This window comes from Silene latifolia, chromosome X (assembly GCF_048544455.1).
Source record: "Silene latifolia isolate original U9 population chromosome X, ASM4854445v1, whole genome shotgun sequence".
In the NCBI taxonomy this organism is placed as follows: Eukaryota; Viridiplantae; Streptophyta; class Magnoliopsida; order Caryophyllales; family Caryophyllaceae; genus Silene; species Silene latifolia.
In genome coordinates, this window is record NC_133537.1 from 84,987,837 (window position 1) to 85,015,820 (window position 27,984).

At 40.6% G+C, this 27,984-nt stretch overlaps 1 non-coding gene across 1 annotated transcript; it reads right to left on the reverse strand.

The window, feature by feature from the left end:
* Positions 1-16,680: 16,680 nt before the first annotated feature.
* Positions 16,681-16,787, reverse strand: LOC141625556 (small nucleolar RNA R71). The gene has a single exon (XR_012535329.1). It is a non-coding gene; the product is annotated as a small nucleolar RNA R71 (small nucleolar RNA).
* Positions 16,788-27,984: the final 11,197 nt, after the last annotated feature.

A 27,984-nucleotide genomic window follows, 5' to 3' on the forward strand; every position in this document is an offset into this window, starting at 1 on the left:
CCTGATCAGCTTTAGTTGTTACAACTTCAGAAGCATTAGGTACCTAATCTTTCTGAATCTCGTTGACCGATACTTCCTTCTCATGTATTGCCAAGGTAGTAGCGGTCTCTTGACCAATCTGTTGTACCTAATTACTCTCTTTATAAATGACATCCTCCATCATCTTCACTTCTTCTTCGGAAAGCTTGCCTCTACCATTCAACTTTAGTAGTACGGATGCCATTAACTGAAGCTGCGTGCCAAGAATGTAATGTTTCAGCAATTTTTATCCCAACAATAACATGTGAATTGAACTTAAATGAAAATAATAGAATAAATGGTACCATGTCAGCCTTCTCAGACTTAGTCTTCCTTTTCTTCTTTATCGGGGCAGTTGTCCCATAATATTTCGTTACTCCAACCTATAACGGGATGCCCCTCAATTGACCTGGATGTTCGGGTCGGCCAGTCGCTCTAGCAAGAACGTCATTACGACCATTGGGAGTGAATTTCCCTTCTTCTACCTCCTTCAATACGTTGTCCTATAATATATTAAATAAACTTCAAATTATATTTGTGACTAAAATAATAAAGTTAGTAATGAACTCGTCTTAATAAAATAATGCTTACTATGTTGGCCAACACTTCCTCATCATATTTGTCACGCGACCGGGATCCTTTAGGCGTGTGCCCTTCTTTATAAGTTACATGCCGATCCAAGCTGGTCACTCCCTTTGCCACCTACACATTAACATGGTAACATTTATACATGTAAATGTGTATCAATGCAAGTCCAAGTGTGATTAAAAAAATAAAGTCTCACAGGGGAATGCATGCTACTTACGAGGTTCTCTTCTATCTTTCTGTAACCGCCTCGAGAACCATACCATTTCCCCTTCTTGCATGAAATGTTAGCACAATTTCTTCTGCTAACGGCCTTCAAATAATTATATAAAAGCGCAAGTAGATGAGATAATAAAAAGATTATATAAAGAACTCATTAATTAAAAAAATGATAGGTAAATCGTTAAAAGGCGAGGATATTTAACCTGAAACTTCTCAGTAGTTCTCATCTCTTTGAAAAGATCTCATTATTCCTGACTGATGGTGGGACACTTATTGTCTCCCGGTGGGTTCTTACGAATCTCCCCCTGTTGCCTTGTCCACATACAACCAATCCCTAGCAACGTCACACTTCCACTGCCTTAGGACATCCCCTGCCTTATGCATTAAATACTTATCATGGCATTCATCGGCAATATCAAAGGCTTCCTTTACACGAGCCAAGTATAACTCCGCCAATTTTGGATTCAAATTTCTAATGTCATCTAAATGGATAGGCACAAACTGTCGTGTGCAACATCCAATCCAACTGGATAAATAACCCGCATTTGGACCAGTAGGGAAACCCTTTGAGCTCCATGTTATTTTCATCGGGTCTTTAGGGGCTATAGCTTCAAGGGCTTTCTGGCACTTCGTAGCACCCCTCTCACCAGGCTTATTATCCCCAGGCTTATTATTCTTTTGACTTCTTTTCCGTTTTTCACCCATGATAATCCTAAAACCCAAATATAAATGAAATAGGAAATGAACAGTTCAACGTACATGCAGAGTATTATCTAAAACCCTAAACCCTAATAGGAATGAAAATTTAAAACAACAGATTGAGCTTCTAAAATCCTAAACCCTAATAAGAGGAGTGAAGTAGATGATGCGGGATGATAAAGATAACAAAGAAGACGAAAAACAAACAGATGCATGAAAAACAAAAAAGATGATCGTCTTAAAACCCTAATGACGAAACACAAAATTAAAGTGAACATACCTGATGATGATGATGATGATAAAGAGAACGAGCAGGATGATATGGGAAGGCAACGGAATCTGGGCGTCGGAAACTGGGCGACGGCCGTCAACAAGAATGTAGAAAGCGAGGAAGAGAGAATAATAAACTCAGGATACCAACGGTTGAACTGGTGTTGTGTGTGTTTATGTGGTATGCTGTATGTGTTTGTAAATTAGTTTTTTATTAAGACAAACTATTGACAACGGGTGCTCAAAGCAAAACCGTTGTTATATGTTAATAACAACGGGTCAATAAAAGTCAACTGTTGTCAAAACTTTATTACAACGGTTAAAATATACCCGTTGTAATATATTTTCACCAAATTTGCGCCAAAATGAAATATGTCAAAAAAATCAATGACAACGGGTAGGGGTACTACAACCGTTGTTGAAAGTAATAACAACGGGTAATGTAACTATAACCGTTGTTGATTGTAATAACAACGGGTAATGTAACTATAACCGTTGTTGAAAGTATTAACAACGGGTAATTTAAATATAACCGTTGTTATTGTTGAACCTTTTTTTTTAAAAATTATTGTAATTCCATTTACGGTCCAAACTCAGTAATAATACATATCGTAATGTGACAGAAGCACCATATACCGCAATATTATTCAAAGCAATTTCAACACCAAAGCATCCACATCTAATAATAAGATCAAGAAAATAAGACAACACCAGCATGCATGCATACTGTATATCTAAGCTACAGGATTTACCATGCCATGCAAATTTGGGAATTTTCATTTAACAATGACCATTATTGATTTACCAATAAATAAAACCATCAAATTACTAGTATGAAAATGACTCAAAATGTTGGTCGTCCATATCACTGTGTCCTGATGAACCATCTCAGGATCGGGGACGTTTCTTGGATGTCATAGTTTCTTCGTTAACCTAAATACCTTCACCATGGTCATCACGCATAAAGATGCTTTCAGTGTCCTCATGATCAGTGTCAACATCGTTGAAATAAGATACAGTGGTAGAGTGATCCATTCCCTCAAAAACGACATCCTGATCATCATCACCATTATCGGATGAACTACTCCTTCTACTCCTTATAGACAGTACAACAGACCACTTATGTTACACCCCCATACTCCAAGTGCCTTACCAGGACCACTCAGGTATGAAGACATTACTATCTCGGTCGCCCGAGGTATGATAATCAAATAGACAAAACAGAAACAACGTTTAATATAAATAGTTTAATGAATAAATACAATCCTCAAACCAAACCAAAGTACGATACATTATTCCAAACTATCTGTTATCGACTGAAATGTAAATAAATGCTAAACTACAGCGGAAGACTCTATCGTCATGTCGTGGCCATCCAGCCTATCCCAAGATACTCATCTCTATACGCTCAATATCCGCTCACCATCCCCGAATGGATCACCGCAGTTTACAAAACAACACCGGGTCGAGACTAATCACACAATCAATATAGATAACAATAATAAGACAAACAGACAATTTGAATCACACACACACACACACACACACCACCAACTCCCATCATCTCAATATCGATCGCCCACTTTGGACCACCCGCTGCTGGGGGGACCGCAGCCTGCCTTACCTAAGCCCCGCTCATCGTACGAGCGATAACCCTGTCCCATTAATGTGCACATCCCCTCCCGTGGCGGGTTCCACGAAGGGCGAAACTAGGGCGTGAAGTCACTCCCGCAAGTGACCCCACTCAGCCGAGAACGCATCTCGAGAGCCATAGAAACCAATCACAATCACAATCACAATCATCATATCAACAACTAACTACAACACATCACCAATATCCCATTATGGGACTAATACTGAGTAGGAAATCCTACCTGGAAAGCACAACACGCAGACGGTATCTACAGCTGTATCAAAACGGCTCCTCTACGAATTCTCCTCCTATCATACAGCACATAAAGACTACACGTCACAAACTACACACCAAAACCCCCAATTCCTAAATTAGGGTTTAACCAATCTTAACAAAACATTATAAAAACTATATTAAAAGCTTACCCTCGACGCAAGGAATCCAACGACACGAAAAACGACAAGAACCGACCGTCTCGAACTCCGGAATTGCTAAGAATGCGATTAGGAAGATGAACTGGTCGCTTTCTCTCTTAAACAGAGTTTTAGGTTTTGTAAAAGTGAATTAAAACAATGACGAATATGTTTAAATACCTTAATCGCATAATTAACAAAACCCGAGAAAACTCCCCGTAAAACCGGACACTCGATCGAGTACCCAAGGTACTCGATCGAGTACCCTCTTACTCGATCGAGTACCCCTGACTACTCGATCGAGTACCCAACAGTCGAAACTATTTTATTTCGCAACTTGCCCATACTGACAGAGTAAGGGCTACTCGATAGAGTACCCCAAGACATATAAATACGGAGTATTACAGTCTTCCCTCCTAAAAGGAACTTCGCCCCGAAGTTCAAACCACTACTAAACAAAGGTACTCCCATAAGCCTCCCGACTCGAAGGTCAAACAAACACAACGTAAAGCATGATACTAACCCAACTTATCCCGACAAACATACCGACACAACATATAAAAGGTGTATAAAACTCTTAAAAACTCTCGCGATCATCTCCTACCCCCCTAAAAGAAACAAGGTTACGTCCCCGTAACCATACATACCTGATCAAAAAGGAAAGGGTAACGCTCTTTCATGATATCCTCCGCCTCCCATGTAGCTTCCTCAGTCTTATGGTTAGACCAAAGGATCTTGAGCAAAACTGTCTCACCACTCCTAGTCTTTCTAACCTTTCGGTCTAGGATCTGCTTAGGCACCTCAAGGTATGATAAAGACTCATCCAGCTCTAAGCTCTCTGCCTCCAACACATGTGACGGGTCACTCACATACTTCCGCAGCTGCGATACATGAAACACATTATGCACTCTCTCCAACGCAGCTGGTAAAGCCAAACGATAAGCAACTTCCCCAACTCGCTCTACAATCTCATAAGGCCCTATGAACTTCTGACTTAGCTTGCCTTTCTTCCCAAATCTCATAACTCCACGCATCGGAGACACTTTCAGAAGAACCTTGTCCCCAACCTGAAACTCTATGTCCCGACGATGTAGATCTCCATAACTCTTTTGTCGATCCTGGGTCGCTCTCATCCGTTCCCCGATCATCTTAACTGCATTCCACCATCTCATGCACCATCTCTGGTCCTAAAACCCATCGCCAAAGACTATCGTCCCAACAAATTGGACTCGCATCTCCTCCCATACAAAGCCTCAAACGGTGCCATACCAATACCGGTGTGATATTTTGTTGTTGTAAGAAAACTCTATCAAATCCACCTTTGCTCCCGGCCTACCACCAAAATCCATCACACAAGCTCGCAACATATCCTCAAGAGTCTTGATTGTTCTCTCGATCGCCCATCCGTCGCGCAGGATGAAATGCTGTACTCATCTTCAAAAGTTGTTCCCAACGATTCCCGCAACTCCTTCCAAAACCTCGATATAAACCTCGCATCTCGTCGGACACTATGTCCTTAGGAACTCCATGTAACTTAAGCACATTCTTTCGATAGGCCATAGCCAATTGTGCCTTAGTCCATGTATCTTTCATTGGAACAAAGTGAGCTGACTTAGTCAGACGATCCACTATCACCCAAATCATGTTGTTACCTTGTTGACTCTTCGGCAAACCTACAATGAAATCCATGGAAATGGATTCCCACTTCCACTCAGGCACCTCTAAAGACTGAATCTTACCTTGTGGTCTTCTCTGTTCCCCTTTAACTCTTTGGCATGTCAAACAACGGGACACAAACTCAGCTGTCTCTTTCTTCATCCCAGGCCACCAAAACGTTTTCTTCAAATCCTTGTATAGCTTGTCTCCACCTGGATGAACTGAATATGGTGTGCAATGCGCTTCTGTCATGATCGTCTTTTTCAACTCCTCATCATTAGGAACACACCACCTACCATCAAACCTCAAGCTACCATCTGTATGAATGGAAAAGGACACTTTGTCCCTTTTCTACTCAGTTCTCCACTCCACTATCTTAGGATCCAAAGCACGCTTATCCCGAATATCATCATAAAACTCCGGATGTCTTGTCATATCACCCATGGCATCTCCTTTCGCATCATATGTATCCCAAAGCTCGCTACCTCATCCTCCTCATCAAAGATAGAGTGCGTACACAAGGAATGTACACTCTTTCTACTCAAAGCATCCGCAACAACATTAGCCTTCCCTTCATGGTAGATAATTTCCATGTCATAATCACCAATCAGCTCCATCCACCTCCTCTGTCTCATGTTCAACTCCTTCTGCGTGAAGATGTACTTGAGACTCTTGTGATCAGAAAATACCTTAAAGATTGCTCCATAAAGGTAATGTCTCCAAATCTTGAGAGCAAACACCACCGCACCCAACTCCAGATCATGAGTAGGGTAGTTCTCCTCATAAGGCTTCAATTGCCTAGAAGCATAGGCAATCACTTTACCATTCTGCATCAACACACATCCCAACCCATTCTTCGAGGCATCTGTATAAACCTCGAAATTCTCGCTCCTTCAGTAATGCTAGGACGGGAGCTGTGGTCAAACGCTCCTTTAATGTTTGGAACGCCGTCTCACAACCCTCATCCCAACGAAACCCTGTTCTCTTTCTCATCAATCAACATCGTCATCGGTCTAGCTATCTTAGAGAAATCTTTCACGAACCGTCTGTAGTATCCAGCTAAACCCAAGAAACTTCTAACCTCAACAACATTCTTTGGTGCTTCCCACTTTGTCACTGCCTCAATCTTCGCCGGATCCACGCCTACCCCATCTTTAGAGATTACATGCCCTTAAAAGCCACTTTCTCTAACCAGTAACTCACACTTGGACAGCTTAGCATACAACTCATGATCTCTCAAAGTCTGCAACACGATCCTCAGATGCTCCTCATGCTCCTCCTTAGTCTTAGAGTAGACCAAGATATCATCGATAAACACTACTACAAACTGGTCCAAGAACTGTCCTCAAGATTCTATTCATCAAATCCATAAACACTGCCGGCGCATTAGACAACCCAAACGGCATCACCACGTACTCATAATGGCCATACCTTGACGTGAAAGCTGTCTTCGGTATGTCCACCTCTCTAATCTTCACCTGATGGTACCCCGACCTCAAATCAATCTTAGAAAAGACTGTTGCACCCCTCAACTGATCAAACAGGTCATCTATCCTTGGCAAAGGATATTTGTTCTTTATCGTCACACTGCAGTTCAGCTCCCCCGTAATTTATGCACGACCTCAAGCTCCCATCTTTCTTCTTCACGAATGTAATCGGTGCTCCCCAAGGCGATACACTTGGTCTAATGTATCCCTTCTCTATCAAATCATCCAACTGCTTCCTAAGTTCCTCCATCTCCTTAGGACCCATACGGTACGGTGCCTTAGAGATTGGCCCCGTCCCTGGCTTCAACTCAACGGTGAAATCTATCTCCCTCTTCGGCGGCAACCCCGGAATCTCCTCCGGGAAAACATCTGCAAACTCTCCCACCACTGGTATCTCATCAACTGCTGGACCTTCTATCCGGTCATCTCTCACATGGCACAGGATCAAAGGACATCCCTTCCTCAGATACGACTTCAAAGTAACAGCTGCAATCAACTTAACTTTGGGTTTGACTAGAAACCCACGATAAGACACACTTACACCCTTTGGACCCCTTAAGGACACTTTCTTTTGATGACAGTCTATCTTAGCTTTATACTTTCCTAACCAATCCATCCCAACTATCATCTCGAAACCATTAAAAGGAAACTCTAGCAAGTCTACAGGGAAATCGACTTGCCCAACTATCAAAGATACATCTCTAAACAACCTCCCACACGATACAGACTCACCCGAAGGTATGAAAACTTGCTCCCTAACAGACTCATATACTCTCAAACCCAACTGTTTTACATGACTCGAAGACACAAACGACTGAGAAGCCCCCGAATCAAACAAAACAAACGTAGGAATACCATTAACAAGGAATGTACCGGTGATAACGTGCGCATCTTCCTCAGCTGCCTTCTTGTCCATCATAAACAACTTGCCATCGGTCTTTCGCCCACCTCCCGGACAAGATCTTGGCCGATGCGGTCGGCTTAGCACCCGACCCTTGATTGTTGTTGTTCATCGGTGTCTTCTGATAAGAATTACCGCCGTTGCGGTTGCCTCCACTGGTAGCTCGACCTCCCGGTTTGGCCATGATCCAGCCGGTCATTACTCGCAAAGCTCTGTGTGGGTCTCGACAGATCCCGGTGCACTCGTGCACTCATGTCTCTTGTGGCCTACACCACCACAACCAAAGCAGATCACTCCCCAACTATTACTCACACTTCCACGGCCACGCCCAAAGGAAGTCCCAGAAACCGGACATCTTAAGAAAATCCTTTAGATCGATTGTAGTTGCCTTTCTTATAATTAGATTGGCCAAAGACCCTCGCTCTCCGACTTCCTCTTCTCACCGCTGGACCTCTCCCGAGCCATTTCCACCAACCTCTCGGCTCTCCCGGCCCTCTCATAAGCTTCCTTAACATCGGTAAGGATTCCCACGGGTAACTTATCCATAATTTTGGTAGTCAACCCTCTCTCAAACCTCAATGCCAGGTTCTCCTCACTTAAACCCATATCCTCAAAGATACCTGGACTTCTCATTGAACCGTATCGTAGTACTGGCTCTGAGACATCTCGTGATCATCTTAAACTTATCAAACTCTTCCCTCAACTTACTCCTCACATGCTCCGACACGAACTCCTTCCTCGCATGCCCCTACGAAACTCCCCCAAGGTATCGCGGGTAAGCCTTGGTTGGTGTATATCTCCTTAGCACTCACCTTCATTGAATCCCACCACTTGCCCGCCGCCTCCCTCGATAAAACGCACTGTTCCACTCTCATCTCATCGGGACAATGAACCAAGTCTAAGATGTTCTCCATCTCTCTCAGCCAACTATCAAGCGATTAGGCTCCTCAACCCCCTTGTACTCTTTCGGGTTAAACCTCGCAATATAGAGGCTGATTTTAGAATGATCAACCTCCTTCTCCTTACCCTTATCCTTGTCCTCATTCACTCTCTTCAGGGTCTCAGTAAGAGCATCCTGGTGCTCTAACATCTTAACGATGTCATCCGTGGTCATAAGCTCTGCTCTCGCGTACAAAGCGTTCTCTTGGCGGCATCTTGAAGCTATATAAGAAAGGGTAAACATAAACACACGTACTAAACCTCAAAACACGAAAACACGCTGCCCAGAACCCACTCGATCGAGTTCCCAAACACACTCGATCGAGTAACGGGCTACTCGATCGAGTGCCCCACGTACTCGATCGAGTACCCAAACTCCAGAACCAAACAGACCTTCTGATCTCTTACCTACTCGATCGAGTATCTAGGCTACTCGATCGAGTGACCCCCTACTCGATCGAGTACCCCTAGTTACTCGATCGAGTGCCCCAAAACTCGATTCTGGACTCAAAATCGCCAAAAACCCACCCGATCGAGTCAGTCCCACTCGATCGAGTATCACTAATACGTAAGAGCTACCCGCATATTACGTCATATACTAACATGTTAAACTTTATAAAACCACATGATATCATAATAAGTATGCTACGCATCTTTTCTACTATCAACAAGATCAATTCATCATGCTATTAAAGCCACATTGTAAACACCCAACATGTTATCCCAACATCAAGTCTACACATATATTACTTTTCTTTCACATTCTCAACTTCTCCTTCAACATCCAACAATCACACACTTCATCACATTGTTAACAAGTTAACCAAGCACACATATGACTCGACAAACACTTTCCCATGTGACCGGTTCAAAGTTGTAGGGCGACCCCCGCGACTTTAGGACGTCTCCCAAGCCTTTGCACTAGCTCCTACAACTTTTACCCCGGGTTCATTTTAATTGACTCCCTATGTTCATTAAGTTCATTGGTTACAGGTTTCAGGATCGTCTCTCTGATACCATTTGTAACACCCCCATACTCCAAGTGCCTTACCAGGACCACTCAGGTATGAAGACATTACTATCTCTACGCCCGAGGTATGATAATCAAATAGACAAAACAGAAACAACGTTTAATATAAATAGTTTAATGAATAAATACAATCCTCAAACCAAACCAAAGTACGATACATTATTCCAAACTATCTCGTTATCGATGAAATGTAAATAAATGCTAAACTACGACGGAAGACTCTATCGTCATGTCGTGGCCATCCCGCCTATCCTCATCTCTATCTCTATACCGCTCAATATCCGCTCACCATCCCCGAATGGATCACCGCAGTTTACAAAACAACACCGGGGTCAGTACTAATCACACAATCAATATAGATAACAATAATAAGACAAAAGACAATTGAACTGTCACACACATGTACACACCACCAACTCCCATCATCTCAATATCGATCGTCCCTTTGGACCCCGCCCGCGATGGGGGACCGCAGCCGTTCCCACCTAAGCCCCGCTCATCGTACGAGCGATAACCCTGTCCCATTAATGTGCACATCCCCTCCCGTGGCGGGTTCCACGAAGGGCGAAACTAGGGCGTGAAGTCACTCCCGCAAGTGACCCCACTCAGCCGAGAACGCATCTCGAGAGCCATAGAAACCAATCACAATCACAATCACAATCATCATATCAACAACTAACTACTGCACATCACCAATATCCCATTATGGGACTAATACTGAGTAGGAAATCCTACCTGGAAAGCACAACACGCAGACGGTATCTACAGCTGTATCAAAACGGCTCCTCTACGAATTCTCCTCCTATCATACAGCACATAAAGACTACACATCACAAACTACACACCAAAACCCCCAATTCCTAAATTAGGGTTTAACCAATCTTAACAAAACATTATAAAAACTATATTAAAAGCTTACCCTCGACGCAAGGAATCCAACGACACGAAAAACGACAAGAACCGACCGTCTGAACTCCGGGAATTGCTAAGAATGCGATTAGGAAGATGAAGTGGCTGCTTTCTCTCTTAAACAGGGTTTTAGGTTTTGTAAAAGTGAATTAAAACAATGACGAATATGTTTAAATACCTTAATCGCATAATTAACAAAACCCGAGAAAACTCCCCGTAAAACCGGACACTCGATCGAGTACCCAAGGTACTCGATCGAGTATCCCCTTACTCGATCGAGTACCCCTGCCTACTCGATCGAGTACCCAACAGGTCAGAAACTATTTTATTTCGCAACTTGCCCATACTCGACAGAGTAAGGGCTACTCGATAGAGTACCCCAAGACATATAAATACGGAGTATTACAACTTCTTATCCATAGGATCGGTGACATAGAACACTTGTTTAGCTTGGGATGCCATTATGAAAGGATCATCCTTATTATTGCCAACCTTACCCAGATTGACCAACGTAAATCCCATCTTATCCTTTCGGAAACAATGGAGGTTGTTATCAAACCAGTTACATCGAAACAAAGGCATTGTGAAATCAATGTAATCTAGTACCAATATTTCTTGAATAACACCATAATAAAGGCATTTTCCCTAAATAGGCTTTTTATCTTTTGAAGTAGCAAAGTGCATTGCCTCAAATTCAGAACTCACACCACTATTTTGCATTGTGCTCAACTCATCTTGCTCGCAGGTGTAAAAAGTATATCCATTAATGGGAAAACTGCTGTAAGAGGTGACCCTGGCATTTGGACCTAAACCAAGACGTAGTAACCTAGGAGAGATATCATCACCAGTGTTATTCGTACACTCTAAGACAATATTCCTAAACCACTCTGCAAACGTCTTCGTATGCTTGTTTGCAATCCACTTCTCGGTCTTGTTTGGGTGATCGTATTTGAGCTCATCTTTGTGTTGTTGAATATAAGGTTGCACCTCATCTTCGTTGTTTAGCACATACGTATGTGCTAAATGCAACATTTCACGTGTCACAATTTTTTCAACCCGGCCCCTAATACCTTTTTCGGTCATCCAGTCACTATGACGATTCTTAGGAACGCCAATCAACTCCTCAGGGGAGAGATGAGCGTAACAATATGAAAGAGCTTCGTCTAAAATAGCGCGTTCAGCAATACAACCTTCCGGACGATACCGATTATATGTATAGTCCTTGTAGACTTTCATCAATCTTTCGAAAGGATACTGGTATCTCAAGTACACGGGCCAAGGTACAAAATCTCCCTAACCAAGTGAATGGTCAGATGAATCATGATAGTGAAGAAAGAGAGTGGAAAATACATTTTCAACTGACAAAGAGAGGTTACAACGAGGTCCTGCAATGAATCCGCATCATCGGGATCGATGACTTTCTCGCATATGGACTAGAAGAAGAGACAGAATCTAGTTATAGCATATCTTACCTTTTCAGGTAAAATGGAACGAATAGCCACAGGTAGTAATTGTTGCATCAAAGTGTGACAATCATGTGACTTTAACCCGGTGAGTTTTAGGTCTTGCATCGACACTAGGCTTTTAATGTTCGACGAATAACCATGTGGCACTTTAATTCCATTCAAGCATGCACATAACTCTTTTTTCTCATTCCGTGAAAGGGTATAAGCTGCTGGCAGTAAAAATGTACGATTACCTCTCTTCTGTGGTGCCAACTCTAGCCTAATACCCATCATTTTCATATCTTCCCTAGCTGCGGCGTTATCCTTTGTTTTACTAGGAACATTCAGAAGGGTATTGATAATATTATCACAGACATTTTTCTCAATGTGCATGAAATCGAGGCAATGTTTGACCTCCAGGTCAGGCCAATATGGAAGTTTATCAAAAAATATGGATCTTTTCTTATACCCACGAGTAGACAATTTAGAGCCGCTCTTCTTCCCATAATCTATCTCAATATGCTTTACTTTCTGATAAACTTCATGCCCACTCAAAATTCTAGGAGGTTGATGAAGTTCTTGTCTTCCATTGAATGCTTTCTGCATCTTGCGATAACAATGGTCATGATACAAGAACCTCCTATTTCTCATATACACATACTTACGAGAAGACTTCAAGTATTCAGACTCGATATCCTCCCCACACAATGGACAAGCCTCTTTCCCATGAACTGTGTGCCCAGAAAGGTCGCCATAAGCCGGATAGTCAGATATTGTACACAATAACATCGCTCTCAAATTGAAAGTTTCGTTCTTATATGCATCAAATACTTCTATCCCACTATCCCACAACAATCGCAAATCATCTAGAAGAGGTTCCAAATATAAATCTATATCATTTCCAGGTTGTTTAGGGCCGGAAATTAACAACGACAACATCAAATACTTTCTTTTCATGCACATATATGAAGGTAAGTTATAAATAGCCAACACTACTGGCCAAGTACTATGTTGGCTACTCATGTTTCCGTGTGGGTTCATTCCATCAGTGGACAGCGCTAGACGTAAGTTTCTAGGTTCATTGCCGAACTCGGGATACTTAGCGTCGAACGATTTCCATTGCATACCATCTGCCAGGTGTCTTAGCTTTCCATCATTTATTCTTCCTGTTTCATGCCAAGTTAACATTTTTGAATCATCGGGATTCGCATAAATCCTTATGACTCTTGGTATCAATGGAAAATACCACAATACCTTAGCCGGGATCCCTTCCTTATCCTTATAACGCCACTCCAAACATTTAGGGCAATTGGTTAAGTTTTGATATAATTTCCGATACAATATGCAATCATTTGGACATGCATGTATTTTCTCATATTTCATACCCACTCCTCTTATTAGTTTTTTTGCCTCATATGTCTTAACAGGTAGAACATTACCATCAGGAAGCAACTCCTTTATCAAGGCTAAAAAACTAGTGAAACACGTGTCACTCACCCCATTTGCCCCCTTGATATTATACAACTTCACCACAGCCGACATTTTTGTGAATTTACAACCAGGATACAGAGGTGCTTCAGACTCACACAACTTCTCATACATGTTGTTAAGGTCATCCCAATTACTAGTGTCATCACCTACATCTTCAAAAGCAATCGAATCATCATCATTCTCTTCATTATGTATAGACCCAACATTCAACTTCTCTACTTCCAACTCTTCCAACTCAAAAAACTCGGCAAACTCAGGATCATCAGTTAGCCTTTCGTGTACCTCAACATCATCTTGTTCAGAGCTATTCTCTTCCTCTAATGATTCCCCATGAAAAATCCAACGTGTATAAGATCGACTAAATCTCCACTTTTCTAAGTGTATTTTAACGTCCAGAAAAGCCATATAGCTAATATTACCACATCTTTCACAAGGACATGCAATACTAGAAGAACCTTTCAAATTGTTCGAAACGACTTCATAAAATTCAGCTAAACCATCCTTATAGTTGCGGTCACTCATATTTGCATCAATCATCCAAGTTTGAGTCATTATTCTACATTCGTAATAATAGGCAACTAATTCAGAAAATACAATAATAGGCAAACAAATAAACGAAATTCAGGAAAGCAATTAAGCTAAATTATCAACAAATTAGATAATAACCCAAAAAATCCTATATCTATAAGCGTTGCTAAGAAACATATATATACCTGATTGATAAACACGATGAGGTAGAGAAGACGGTGATAACAGTTGATGCGTGTCATTTATATGATGTTTTACATCCCATTTTACACGCATTTCAGAGCTCATTTGTGTAGTTTAAGCTACCATTTCCCCTATTTCCGTCTACTTTCGTGTTTTTTTACTTTATTGCAGAAATGTGAAGAATTCAACGGAAATTGAGCAAAATCCGTCCCCGAGTACCCTGCATTGCATTTGACATGAAGAATCCACTTAAGGAACGAGCTTGGTGCGCGTTTCGAGGCCCAAAAGACAAATCCACGAGATTTTAGAAGTTAAGTAGCGACTCAAGCGATCGATCGACCACTACCTTGTCGATCGACCAATATGCGAGTTCGAAGCTATCAGACATCGAGGATCGATCGATCGACCACTACCATCGTCGATCGACCAACTGCGCTATCCCCAGGCGAGAATTAAAAGACCGAGGAAGCGCAAGCCCATTATGTTTAGGTTTTGATAATAAGTTGTTATGTATGTTGGCTATATAACGTAACCTAGAACATCAGAATAAGCATTCAGTTTTGATCCCGATTTTACCTAAGTTTTTACACAGTAATATTTAGTTTTATAATTAGGGTTTGGAATATTGATTAGCATTGGAATTTTCATTCTTATTCTCAATCGTTCCTCTGCAATCTCGGTATTCTTCTGCCTTATTTCGATTTATCCTTAATTCATTGTTAGTATAGAATTGCTAGTTAGTATCCAAAGCCAAATTATCGTTTATCGCTATTTGTTATTTGAGTACTTCAAGCATGAATTCATTAGTTCATATTATTATTGTTGTTTTTATCAGTACCATGAGTAGCTAGATTAATTGTGCTAGGATGTAGGAGAATTATAGCGTAGGCGGCGTAGTATTGTTTTGGACTGAATTCGCGGGTCAGTCGATCGACCGCCATACCTGGTCGATCGACTGACCACGTGAGGTTACCTTTCGTTTTAATTGATTTTAATGTTGTATTTAACGAATCGAATGCATGCGACCAGTTAGATGCTTATTTTATAACTGACCCATTAGATCGAAAGATAGGGACAGTTGTTAGACCACCATTTAAAATGACTAAACTGTGCTGAGATCGAAAGATAGGTATAGTTTAGACCGTTAGTCACTTTTCAGGACGAGAGTCAGTATTAGTGATATTAGGGACTTATAGCGAGATCGAAAGATGCTATCTGTTAAGAGTGGACCGAGAGGACCTCTTGTTTTCCCGCCTCACATGTGTTTGATTCAGACCGACTTAGTATGCTGCCGCCGAAGCTATAATGAACCGACCATCCTAGTACCCCCTCTTTATCTGTTTAATCCGTCTTTTTAGTTTATTGTCTTTATTTACTCTTAGCTATAGACCAATTCAACTCAACCCCTACACTCGTTACCTTAGACTAGAATTAGACAGCTAGAAATTACGTCTGCCTCCTTGTGGTTCGACCCTGTTACCACTAGCCTAGGTTAGTCTTAATAGGAAATTATAAATCTTATTTTTGGTACTCACAACGACGGGTATCAAATTTTGGCGCCGTTGCCGGGGAGGCAATTGTTCTAATTTTTAGCTGTTTTTATTTAGTCTTTCTTTAGTTTAAGGGACTTCCGTTCCTTAAACTTTTCTTATATTCTTTTTGTAGTTTCTTCTTATGCACAGGTCACAGGGTGGTGAACTAGTACCATTAAACCCTGAGATCGAGAAATCCTTGCGTGAGTTGAGACGATCACAAAGGGTATTACCGACAGAGGAAGAGCTGAGTACTCTGTCAAGCTACTACGAGAACGCCCTGTTCGAAGGAGATCCACCTACATCTCCTGCTTCAATTTCTTCAGCCGAGACAGTTACTTCTCCAGAAATCCCAGTCATGGCTGAAGAAGCTACCATTGCTTGTCACTCATAGCCCACGGCTGCGAATCTCTACAAAGGATTCGAACTACCTGGGGAGGCGAGAAAATTCGAGCCAAAGCCTTCCTATATTAACCTGGTTGAGAGAAACCAGTTCGGGGGAGCTGCAAATGAAGATGCAGCCAAGCACATGGAGATTTTTATTGATTATAGCTGCTCTATACCCCCGCCGGCCGGTGTGACCCAAGATCAGATCAAGGAGACCATGTTCATTTTCTCTCTTCGTGACGCTGCAAGAGAGTGGTATAGAGATCTGGACCGAGCCGCCCATGGGATCACCGACTGGAATTCCTTAGCCCTGGCATTCTACAAAAAGTACTTCTCTGCCTCAAAGACGAATGCCATTAGAGCTCAGATAACGAGCTTTAAACAAGGGCCTGATGAGAACTTCCATGAAGTATGGGTCCGTTTCAAGAAACTGGTACGAACCATACCGCACCATGGGTTCGAAAAATGGAGTCTTTGCAACCAGTTCTATAATGGGCTGTATGACGATCAGACGGCCATTTTGGATGCTGCGGCCAATGGCCGATTTGTTGAGAACATGGGAGAGACTAGGGGGTGGAAGATCATCGATAATTTGGCCACTCATAAGGCTGAATATGGGAATTAGAGAGGAAACCAGAGGAGAGCTGCTGAATCTTCTTCTGTTGCTGCACTAGAAGCTCTCACTGCAAGGTTTGACAAATATGAATTGGGAGGAGGTTCTAAAGGTGGGATGTACCATGTTAACGCTGTTTCAGATGGTCCTTTCGTTTGTAGAAGATGTGGAGCTGAGGGGCATGTCTCAGAGAATTGTTCTGTCCCCTTTGAGTCTTGTGCTGCCTTTCAACACTATAGGCAGACAAACACGTACTATGAGCCAAATGTCCACCCCAACTTGAGGTGGAGTAGCCGAATGTCTGAATCCGACTCAACCTCCACAACAGAAGCAGCAGCAAGCTTATGTGCCCCCTCATCATAAGCAACAACAATACCAAAAACCTCCTTATGTGCCGCGCAAAGAAAGCAACAACAATCCCATGGTTCGATTTTCTTGAGTTTAAGAACTTCTCGCTGAAGGAGTCCCAAGCTAGAGAGGCCGGGATGAAGCTACTAGAGAGCCAAATTGCTCAATTGGCTAGTAAGAGTACCACTCGAGCTCCCAGACACTTACCCACTCAAACCGACAGAAAGAGACCCCGAATGCCATTACTTTGAGGAGTGGGTCTCCCGGAGGGGCTGCTATGGTCGAGGATGCCCCGAAAAGAATGAGGCGGAACCGAGTAAAAAGAAAGCTTTAACGAAAAATAACAAAAACAAGGCGTCTACCGGGTATATCGGTCGATCGATCGATATACCCGTCGATCGATCGATATGCGGTTCTGAGGAGCTTAAGGAATCGTACATCTCGGTCGATCGTCGAGCAAGGTGGTCGATCGACCGAGACCCCGCGATATTGAGAAATTTCGTCCTTCAATGCCCGATAATTTGAGAGACCATTTGTTCCGGGGTTCGACAACTCTGAAAGTATTGGGGCAAGACCCGAGTCTTCTTTGGTCCGTCCGATTCAAGTTCGACCCAATGTCGGTCAATGGCTCACATTTGAGACGGTCTGAGGAGGGTTCAAGCTTCAATAAGGAGAAGGAGGTGGACTTTCAGCCTAAGTCCACGAATGCCGGCATGCGAGACTTAGAAGAAAGGGCTAAGGTACTTCTCTCAGCCCCATATCCAGAGAGACTAGTGCCGACAAAGGAACATGTATCTTTCAATAAATTTGAAAAGGTTATTCGTAGTTTGAATGTACAAGTTCCTTTCCTTGAGTTGGTCAATCAAGTGCCTGCCCACACTAAATACATGAAACAACTCTTGTCTAAGAAAAAGTCACTTGAAAATGTGCACACTGTCGCATTAACCAAAGAGTCATGCTCTTATTTGTCTCATACTGCACCTCATAAGCTAGAAGACCCGGGTAGCTTTTCTGTTCCTTGCAATATAGGTACCTTCTCTATTGAGAAGGCATTATATGACTTAGGAGCTAGTATAAGCGTCATGCCTTTGAGTCTAGCTAGGAAGCTCAAATTGACTAGGTTCGCAGTGATGATATGACAAGATGCATGGACGGCGGTGACCGTCTGCGGTCCAGCCAATAGGAGTCTTAGAGGACATCCCTGTCCAAATAGGGAAGTTTTTCTTCCCCGTCGACTTCGTGGTACTTGACATGCCTGAGGATGCCCATATTCCCATTATTTTGGGTAGGCCATTTCACACACACTTTGGTGCGATCATAGATGTCGGTCTAGGAACCTTGACTTTTAAAGTGGGCAAGCATTCTATTGTATTTGCGCAACCTACTAAGAAAAAGGACCCCATGTGGCATGTGACTTGTAATACAATCTCTGACAAGAAATCGTACTTTGTGCTTCCTGATTTACCTATCTCCATTCCTGTTGTAACCCCTCCGCCCCAGATTGGGAGCAAATTGGAGGAAGATTTGTCTATTTCTGATATTGCAGGAGCTGGTTTGGGGAAGGAAAAGCTGCAAGTCACTCTAGCTGCGAAGAAGCCAATCATTTCACGAGGAGGTCTTGGTTGCCTTAGCTATGCCACTGATGAGGAAGTTGATGACGAGCCGGTAAAGGCAAGGGAGTCCGACTTGGACTTTGATGAGCAAGAAGAGGTCATTGACTGGGGAGATGATGAAAGTGTTGATCCGTTGAGCCATACGGACGTGGAAGCTAAGAAGGGTGCAACAGATAAGATAAGCACCGTTGAGGTTACCTCTAGTAGCCAGTGGGCCATTCCGTGGCCGTTCTTGATCAACTACTAGTTGATCGCATGTTTTCCAAACTTTTTATTTGCTTTTGTTAGACACTTTTTATTGCTTTTGTGTGCGCGAAACTTCGCATTTTATTTTGCTTGCATAGGATTTTATACGTTTGAGACTTTGCTTTGGATTTTTGCGCAATTTTGGGCGCGTATTACTATGCACTTGCAGGTTTTTTAACCTTATTAGCTCAAGTAATTGAGCAAATACGAAGAAATAAGGACTACAGTAGTATTTTCAGTCGATCGACTGGCTACATTGGTCGATCGACTGAGTTGCACTTTCCAGGAGCTACTGTTCCTGACACATTGGTCGATCGACTGCCGTTCTTAGTCGATCGACCAAGGACGCTATTGTACCTGTTCACGACCTCTCCCCTGCTGTGGTTGGTCGATATGCGGACTTAAGGGAGTTTTTTACTCCACTTTACTTTCCGTCAAATTATTTATTTCTTCTAATTTTCTCATTTGTGCACATATTTACCGCTTCAAAATTGTCTTCTTGATTTTATGCGTGGGTTTTATTTGTCTTTCAGGTACTTATTGGTAGCACTACTGGCTACTGAAACCTCCTAGCTCACGCTGGTTTGGGGAGGTTTCCTTTGCTGCGCTCAAAGTCTTGTAAGTTCCCGATTTCCACTTCATGTCATTTTTATTTGTTTATTTTCCCGCAAATTCCCATTTCTCTTTTCTTCATTACATAATTTTGCACAATGGGGACATTGTGTGATTTGGTTTGGGGAAGGGTTTTGCGTCGCATATCATTTGTTTGCATTCACGTTTACATTTTGTTTTGCATTGTTTATTTCATTCTTATATTAAAAAAAAATACACAAAAAAAAAATTTGAAAAATTTCAAAAAAATTCAAATAAAATGCACGTTTATTTTAGCATATAGGTCGAGTCGGAACGGTAGTATTTCAATGATGACATTGCATTTGCATCTGTTTTTGCCTGAGCCTTGCTAATTGACATGTTATTAGTAGAATCGTATAAGTGCATATCTACGAGTTTTCGTTAATTATTTGCTGGACTTGAGACTTGACTTTGAAAATTGGCAAACTACATCATATTTCTGAGATTTAGAGCCTATAACTGGTGACATCTATGACCAGTTTATTTAGGAATGTGAGTAGTACTCCTTATAAGACATGTCACATTAATTTGCATAAATATGAACTTAATCTGCTTAATACTTGTATGCATTCGGTCTGTGGTTAGTTGACACATGTGGTAGAGGTTTCCCTTTTCTCGTTTCACCCATAAGCTCCACACTGCCAAAAATATCCTTTTTGTCCTATTTACTACATCCTACACTTAGCCTGCCTTGGTCAAGCTAGTAGTCTAGTTTTTGAGATTGTTACTTAGTTTTTGGTAGTAAATGCTCTTATTGAGATTTAGTTGGGAAAATGAAATGAAGGAAAGAAAAGAAAAGAAAAGAAAAAGAAGAAAAGAAAGAAAAAAAAATGATTCGAAAAAGAAGATAAAAAGAGTTCAGATCTTTGTTGAGCGGTCGATCGATGGCACCAAAGGTCGATCGATCGAGGTTCGAGAAAAAGAGAAAGAATCAATTCGCATAATTCAAGCCTTTATCTTTTGGCGATTTTTGCTCCCATGATTTATTCTTATCTTATGGGGAGTTATTTGATTACCTTTATACCTGGAGATTGTGAGATTTGTGCTTGCTATAGCACCGTTTCATTTGTTTTTGAGCAAGAAGTTGGATGCTGCCATATGGTTCCGTTTCGGTACTAGCTTGATCACCTGTACCTCCACTTTTCCATAAATGTTTTGCCTCTTCTTACCCATACCTCACATATCCACATATATACCTCGGCATGTGTCATGGTCTCTTGTTGGTTGGAATGCGTATGTACGGTTGTAGAGATTGCTTTCATATTATATTGCAGGCACGTTCTTATAGGTCGTAGTTAGGTGAGTGTCACTACAAATGAATTCTTTCTATCTTTACATTATTCACCTGTGCTTATTTGAGTGATATGAACGACCCGTGAGAGTCCAATTTGATAAGTCTCTTGATTGTTGACGGTTCGATAGTTTTAACGACTCCACAACTCGTTTGCATGATTCATTTGCTAGTTGATTGTTGGTTGTGCATTAAATTGGTTTAGGCTTTACATGTTGCATTTCGCTCTGAGATTGAACTCGTTCCATTAGGTCTTTAGATCGAGTCTAGTTCTTGCTTGGGGACAAGCAAGGGTTTGGTTTGGGGAAGTTTGATGCGTGTCTTTTATATGATGTTTTACATCCCATTTTACACGCATTTCAGAGCTCATTTATGTAGTTTAAGCTACCATTTCCCCTATTTCCGTCTAATTTCGTGTTTTTGTACTTTATTGCAGAAATGTGAAGAATTCAACGGAAATTGAGCTAAATCCGTCCCCGAGTACCCTGCATTGCGTTTGACATGAAGAATCCACTTAAGGAACGAGCTTGGTGCGCGTTTCGAGGCCCAAAAGACAAATCCACGAGATTTTAGAAGTTAAGTAGCAGCTCAAGCAGTCGATCGACCACTACCTTGATCGATCGACCAATATGCGGGTTCGAAGCTCTCAGACATCGAGGATCGGTCGATCGACCACTACCATCAGTCGATCGACCAATCTGCTATCCCAGACGAGAATTAAAAGACCGAGGAAGCGCAAGCCCATTATGTTTAGGTTTTGATAATAAGTTGTTACGTATGTTGGCTATATAACGTAACCTAGAACATCAGAATAAGCATTCAGTTTTGATCCCGATTTTACCTAAGTTTTTACACAGTAATATTTAGTTTTATAATTAAGGTTTGGAATATTGATTAGCATTGGAATTTTCGTTCTTATTCTCAATCGTTCCTCTGCAATCTCGGTATTCTTCTGCGTTATTTCGATTTATCCTTAATTCATTGTTAGTATAGAATTGCTAGTTAGTATCCAAAGCCAAATTATCGTTTATCGCTATTTGTTATTTGAGTACTTCAAGCATGAATTCATTAGTTCATATTATTATTGTTGTTTTTATCAGTACCATGAGTAGCTAGATTAATTGTGCTAGGATGTAGGCGAATTATAGCGTAGGCGGCGTAGTATTGTTTTGGACTGAATTCGCGGGTCAGTCGATCGACCGCCATACCTGGTCGATCGACTGACCACGTGAGGTTACCTTTCGTTTTAATTGATTTTAATGTTGTATTTAACGAATCGAATGCATGCGACCAGTTAGATGCTTATTTTATAACAGACCCATTAGATCGAAAGATAGGGACAGTTGTTAGACCACAATTTAAAATGACTAAACTGTGCTGAGATCGAAAGATAGGTATAGTTTAGACCGTTAGTCACTTTTCAGGACGAGAGTCAGTATTAGTGATATTAGGGACTTATAGCGAGATCGAAAGATGCTATCTGTTAAGAGTAGACCGAGAGGATCTCTTGTTTTCCCGCCTCACATGTGTTTGATTCAGACCGACTTAGTATGCTGCCGCCGAAGCTATAATGAACCGACCATCCTAGTACCCCCTCTTTATCTGTTTAATCCGTCTTTTTATTTTATTGTCTTTATTTACTCTTAGCTATAGACCAATTCAACTCAACCCCTACACTCGTTACCTTAGACTAGAATTAGACAGCTAGAAATTACGTCTGCCTCCTTGTGGTTCGACCCTGTTACCACTAGCCTAGGTTAGTCTTAATAGGAAATTATAAATCTTATTTTTGGTACTCACAACGACGGGTATCAACAGTGACGGAGATGAAGACAGAGAGACAATTAGGGAGGAATGGAGGATGATATAGTAGCAGTATTAGCTTGTGTTTGTGTTTTGTAGCGTATAGCAGAATAAAGCAATCTGTTGTTCTTAAGATTTTCATAACATTAATAACAACGGTTATTGAGTCTACAACCGTTGTTAAAAAGTATAACAACGGGTTCTAATATAACCGTTGTGATTACTTTTCACTAATTTGACGCCAAATTATTAACAACGGTTAAAATGTATTACAGATTCAACCGTTGTTATTAGTTTTTATATTAACAACGGTTTTTCAAGTATGACCTGTTGTTAAAACCAATAACAACGGTTCACAACATAGAACCGTTGTAATTAAGTTTGGCAAAATTCGCGGCATCAATTCTACAACGTCTTTTAATGATTTTCGTGAATAAGCGTTGTTAAAGGGCCATTGTAGTTGCCTGTATTTGTAGTAGTGATGCTTTTATTCTATCACTTTACGTAAAACAAAATCATAAATATATATAACATCACATACCCTAATCACATGTTACTAATATGACCACATCACAAATTCGCTTCGTCACATGAACATTCTCATTCTCCAACATAAATTCCATATCCTAATGCAATTACTACTTGCATCTTTTCGAACCAATTCATTCATCATACCACATATTCATTCAACATACTCATCCAACATACGCACATGAACAATAGTAAACCAGTAGCGATCCCAACCACAATTCATGTTATCATAAATAATTAACTTCATCTTTTCCACCACACCTCCATTCAACCACATAACATCCATCCAACATATTCATATAAACATAAGTAAACACATAGCGATCCCATGACACCCCATAGTGACCGGTTCAAAGTTGTAGGGCGAGATTCGCGACTTTAGGACGTCTCTCAAGCCTTTGCATTAGCTCATAACAACTTCTACCCGGGTTCATTTTATTATGACTCCCTAGATTCATTGGGTTCATTAGTTACTGGTTCCAAAATCGTCGCTCTGATACCACTTTGTAACACCCCCATACACCAAGTGCCATACCAGGACCACCTAATGCATGGGAATGCTACCATCTCGGTTACCCGAGGCAATGTATATGAAATAGACCATAAAGAAAGATACTTAAATACGTGAATTATTTTAAGTGATTACAATTCCAAATCCAAACTGTAAAAGCAATACAAATGTTCTCAAAACCAAACAACTGAAAAGTAACTAAGTTCATGACACAACAGAAAACTCTAAGACATGTGATGACTCCATCCCAGCTATCCCTCGCGCAAGCCATCTTATACCTGCTCAATAACTGCTCACCATCCCGAATGGATCACCATAGTTTTCAAAACATTTAATCGGGGTCAGTTACTGATTACACAAAAACATTACAACAGATACAATACACAAATTACTCAATCTCCATCACAACTCCACACACTTGACTACACACCAAAGTGTGTAGTCCTGCCAGAATACCCATCGCAACAGTTATTCCTCGCCGCCAGTGGGAGACTGCAGCCGTTCCCACCTAAGCCCCGCTCATCTCATCCGAGCGATAACCCATGTTCATTAATGTGCACATCCCCTCCTGTGGCGGGTTCCACAGAGGGCGAATCAAGGGCGTGAAGCCACTCCCGCAAGTGACTCCACTCAGTCGAGCACGCACCTCGAGAACCACAGACAGACAATCACAGCCAACAACAAAATCAACAATCACCAATTCCAATACGATATAGACAAATGTTATTAATCAACAACCACCAACAATCAATCAACCAACCAACATATATGTAACCAATAACCGAGTAGGAAATCCTACCTGGAATAAGCAATCACGAGATCGTCATAAAGCAGCTAGACAATATCGCTCCTCAACGAAACCTCCTCCTATAAGCATATAACCATACAATTACCATCTAATACAACATTATACTCCCGAAACCCCCAATCTACCCAATTAGGGTTTTAAACAAAATCAACGAAACGGTATAAAAATCATACAAGGAACTTACCCACGACACGACGAACTCAACGGTGTAAAGAACACGACGATCCGAAAACCTTAGCCTTTGGGATTTGATAGTAACGCGAAGAACAAAAGCAACGTAACTGTTTCTCTCTTTGAAAAGTTTTAGAAAAAGGTAAAAGTGATCAAGAAGGTGACGGAAAGTTGTAAATAACAATCACGCGTTACTAACAAAACGTGGCTAAAACAACCCGCAAAAGTAATTTACTCGATCGAGTAAGTAACTTACTCGATCGAGTAAGTAACTTACTCGATCGAGTGATCCTTACTCAATCGAGTGCCAAACTTACTCGATCGAGTACCCATCAGCAGAACACTATTTCGTAAACCAATCTCACTTACTCAACAGAGTAAGCCCCACTCGATAGAGTACCCAAAAGCATAGAAAACCGTAGTATTACAACACCTCGCAAACATCATCAATCCATCTCAACACCAATACCCTATACTCCAATCAACCAACAACAATCAACCAACAATGTTAAATCACATCAATTACATCACAACAACGCATTTTAAATAAATTATACAATCAACTGAGTAGGGAAACCATACCTTAGCACAAATCTGATACGAGTCAATCAAGAAAGCTAGAACAGCTCCTCTACGAAATCTCCATCTAATAATAACCATACAATCTAATCACAATCATGCACAAAATCTCTTTTCCCCTAAATCACAAAACTAGGGTAAACCCTAAAAAGACAAATTGACAAAACTTGTAGAACTAGAGGCTTACCGAGGCAATCGACGCAGGAGAGGAAAGCACAAGACTCACGAACAATCCACGACCTTGAGAGATATTAGAGGTGATTAGAGTTATGTTTGAAGGTTTAGGTTTTGTAAAGAGTAAAAGTGAAACTGTAAATCTCGTTTTATAACTCTAATTGTCTTTAATCAAACCGCGGAAATAATACACATCAGACCGGATACTCGGTCGAGTATAGAGTATACTCGGCCGAGTATCCCTTACTCGGTCGAGTATTACCATACTCGGCCGAGTATTCCTGGACAGTAGCCTGACCAGAAACACACGACGCATTACTCGGCCGAGTAATACACTTAGAAAACCATAGTATTACAGTAGATGTTGAACAAAGTTTGTTAATGAAGCATATTCAATTCTGCGCTTAGACTGTGGGTTGTTTAGCTTTGTTGTTGGATTTTATCTGTGCTTGCCTGTGATATTTTCCAAGTTAAGTCGTCCAAATTGTTAACTTGCTTCCCTGTGAATACTCTGTGGAATTTGGGTTGATAATTATATCATTTGGTCCTTGTTCAAATTCAAATACCAGTCTTGCATCAAACTGTCAGAGTTCATCTGTCAGTTATTCTTTAGAAATTTATTAAAAATACTTAGATTGTCTCTAAAATCATGAAAATTTACCCAGAGTTACTTTACTCATTGGAGTGATTTGTCACCAAGTTTCATGAATTTAGGAGGTCATTTGCTATTTTATTCAAATTTATATAAACTTTGTTGCATTAAGGAAGCTGTGTCTTGAGTTCTTGCCAAAATTACTTCACTTCTGTCAAGTCCTTGGGTTATACACTGTACTAATGAACTAAACCTATTTTGAAAGATATGTAATTTGATCCCCATACTTCTATGATTTTTTATTCCAATTCATTCCATTCCAATTTATTCCATTCCCTGCTAAACAACCCCTTAAATGCATCTTGTTTTTTTCTATATGAATAGTTTACATGTTCTTTTAAAACTATAATTTAATTTAATAAAATATGTATTAAATTAGCGATTTTAATAAAATTAAATTGAACTTGTTACACTTAAATCACCAACAACATTAAAATCAAGTTAAACTCAATAGAATTTCATCTCTCAGATTCAATTTGTTCAATAGATCATCACTAAATCATTCTTGACAACTCCTGCCCCTTCTCTAGTCACACCAATTAGTAGACTATACACCCAGTTGTATAGATTTGGAGCTTTGTAATATAGGATTTGAGTTTGTATGTACATTTTACGAGCTTTATTGGAAAGAATCTGAGCGCCTTTATACAAATTTTAAACTCAATATATCTATAAAATTAAATTAAAAAGGTAACCTTAAAAGGCCACGTAGACAAAGCCACATAGGCGAAAAAAAAGCCACGCGTGCATTACGAATGCCACATCTATAAATCTATACAATACTATTAAAAGGTAATTGAGCACCTAAAAATTGCCATGGGTCAGTCGAGATAAACTGCCACATGACCCTCCATGTCATCCTATCATGTCCTACCCATACTAAGTAAAGAAAAAAAACGTAACTTCATATCCTTTGGCCTTTCACCTTCTCAGTAGTTATTGTATTTTGTGTTGTAATAAAGCTTCATACATTAGTGATGTTACTTAAATGATGAATTAAATGGTAAATGCATGTCTTTCTATCTACCCTTGGTTAGAAACCTCTCTTAATTCTTTACCACATGCATATAAACCTCCTCATATATCAACACAAGATCACTATTTGGTCTTTAGTGTTTAATTGAACGTATAATTCATATGCATCATGATGATCTTTATTTAATATGTACTCCATATTTGTTTAGCAATTGAAATATATTTTTATTATACGAAATAGTTGAGTTCTAGGATTTTAGATTTCAAATGTTGATAAATTATTAGTTTTGTTAACATTATTTGGTGTTGATTTTTCAGGATAATGCAATATTAATGGCACAAATGAGTTGTATAAAAGAGTGGTAAGTTATTCTTTCCCGAAATCAATTTTCATTATTTTTAATAATACTCTTGATTATGAATGTTTAACTGTTGTTGTCTATTACTAATAATAATTGATCCAGTTGAGTAATTTTACAAACCATAGAATGTTACTAAGATGAATTTATCTTAAGTGTAGTGTTTATTTAGATTTTGATATATTCTAACTTATTTTACGTAGACAAAAAAATGCATTTTTGGTTTGATGGAATTATGATGTGTTTCTCTTTTAATTTGTATTATGCAAGAATCTCTCCTTGTATGGAGTTGTAACTTTGTAAATGTAAACACATGTATTATGTAATTCACCTTTCTAGACGGAAGAGA